The following is a 2,359-nucleotide window of genomic DNA, read 5'->3' on the forward strand; positions in this document are numbered from 1 at the left end:
TGCAATCCCCTTCCACCTCCCCAGGACCCTCAGGACACCCCCAGGACTCCTTTCCTCCCCCAGGGACCCCTTCAGATCTCCCAAACCCATCCAGTGTGCCCTCCAGGACCCATAGGACCCCTTTATTCCCCCCCCAGACCACCTCAGGGACCATCCCAGAACCCCCCAAGACTCCCCTGGAACCCCTTCCTGTGGGGTCCCCACTTCAACCTCCTCAGGACCCTCAGGACACCCCCAGGACCCCTTTCCTCCCCAAGGGACCCCTTTAACCTCCCAAACCCATCCAGTGAGACCCACCGCCCCCCTCCAGGATGCTTTATAGCCCCCCAGGCCTCCTCAAGGACCCCCCAGGACCCCCCAGCACCCCCTCACGCACTGCACGACGGCGTGCCGGCTGGCGGTGAAGTCATAGCGGGGGCCGTAGAGGAAGGGGACACGGAAGTAGAAGAGCAGGTAGATGAGCAGAGGGCCGGCGTACTCCGTCAGGAACACCTGAGGACGGACAGACAGACAGGGTGGGGGTGGGGGGGGGGCAGGGGACATGGAGACGGATGTAGGGAGGGACAGAGGGACGGGGGGCAGAGGGAGTTGGGGACGGACAGAGGGAGGTGGAGGGAGGCACAGACAGAGGGACGTGGGATGGACAGAGGGACAGACAGGGATTGAAGGACGTGGGATGGAGAGAGCAGTGGATGGAAGGACAGAGAGACGGACAGAAGGACGTGGGATGGACAGAGAGAAACGTGGGGTGGACGGAGGAAGGGACAGAGACAGGAAATCACATCGATGGACAGAAAGACAGAGGGATGTGGGACGGACAGAAGGATGGATGAAGGGATGGACAGAGGGACAGAGGACCACAGCGAGGGCCAGAAGAACGTGGGATGGTGAGGGGACATGAGATGGATGCAGAGATGGACAAAGGGACAGACAAAAGGACAGGGTAACGTGGGATGGACAGAGGGTAAGGACATGGGACAGACAGACCAACACAGAGATGGACAGAGGGATGGACGAAGGGATGGACAGAGGAACAGAAGGCCACGCTGATGGACAGAACGAAGGGCAGGACATGGGACGGACAGACAGACAGAAATCCACACTGAGAGACAGAAGAGCGTGGGATGGACGGGTGACACGGGACGGACAGAGGGGCGCAAGGACGCGAGATGGACAGAGAGAGACGGAAGGACAGAGGGACGCTTGGGGACAGACAGCCGCTCACCGTCACCCAGCTGATCTGCGCCCCCAGGTCCCGGAAGTAGAAGGTGGCAGTGGTGCCCACGGGCAGAGACTGCAGAACGTCCTCGTCCTTCAGAGAGCGGCCCTCTGTGGGGACAGCGGGGATGGGGGGACAGCGGGGACACCGAGGGGGGGCATGGGGACAGTGGGGACACTGTGGAGGGGGGGACATGGGGACAGCAGGGACACTGTGCGGTCGTGGGGGGGGGGCAGGGAGGGCGCTGTGACACCATGGGGACATGGGGATGGGGCAGGAAGGCAGCAGTGACACCATGGGGACATGGGGTAGGGGTAGGGGGGCAGCAGTGACACCATGGGGACATGGGGAAGGGGCAGGGGGGCAGCGGTGACACCACGGGGACATGGGGAAGGGGCAGGGGGGCAGCAGTGACACCATGGGGATGCAGAGGAAGCAGTGACAATGAGGGGACACGGTGACAATGGTGACATGGAGGGGATGCGGGGCACTCACTGGGGTCCAGGCGCAGTGACTGCCGGGCTGGGTACCACTGTGGGTCTGCAAGGGGACAGCGGTGACACGTGGGGACAGGAAGGTCCTCCCCAAAGGGACACCGTGGTCGTCGTTCCCTCTCCCAACATGGGGTGTCCCCAAAAGGTGTCCCCAAATGTCACAGGAGTCCGCAAAGAGTGTCTCCAACCACCCCAGAGACCCACAGAGTGTCCCCAAATGCCACAGGGGTCCCCAAAGATTGTCCCCAAGTGCCACAGGGGTCCCCAGGACCCTAAAGAGTGTCCCCAGCTGCCAGAGGGGGGTCCCCAAGGACTGTACCCAGATGTCATGGGGTCCCCAGGAGTGTCCCCAAATGCCACAGGGATCCCCCCGAGCCCCAGTGTGGGTGTCCCCTAACGCCACAGAGGTCCCCAAGTGACACACAGTGTCCCCAGCTGCCAACTGTGTTCCCCAAGCAGTGACCCCAAACAGCACAGGGGTCCCCACCCCCCCTCCGATTATCCCCAAAGCGCTAACAGCCCCCCCTGTTCCCCCCCCCCCCCCGTCCATACGTGTTTTGGTGAACAGATTCTTGATCTCAGCGATGGTCGCCTGCGGCTCCACCTGCAGAGACCCCAACAGCGTCCCCCAAAATCCGGACCCGTG

General features: G+C 62.9%; 1 long non-coding RNA gene across 1 annotated transcript; it reads right to left on the reverse strand.

The window, feature by feature from the left end:
- Positions 1–349: 349 nt before the first annotated feature.
- On the reverse strand, positions 350–2,352 carry LOC122191291. Its single transcript, XR_006182344.1, has 4 exons — positions 2,266–2,352; positions 1,715–1,759; positions 1,226–1,329; positions 350–492 (listed from the first exon to the last, which is right to left on the reverse strand). It is a non-coding gene; the product is annotated as an uncharacterized LOC122191291 (long non-coding RNA).
- Between the last annotated feature and the right edge of the window lie 7 nt (positions 2,353–2,359).

This window comes from Lagopus leucura, unplaced genomic scaffold, assembly GCF_019238085.1.
Source record: "Lagopus leucura isolate 7727_CA_CO unplaced genomic scaffold, USGS_WTPT01 28537-0_obj-0_obj, whole genome shotgun sequence".
Taxonomy (NCBI): domain Eukaryota; kingdom Metazoa; phylum Chordata; class Aves; order Galliformes; family Phasianidae; genus Lagopus; species Lagopus leucura.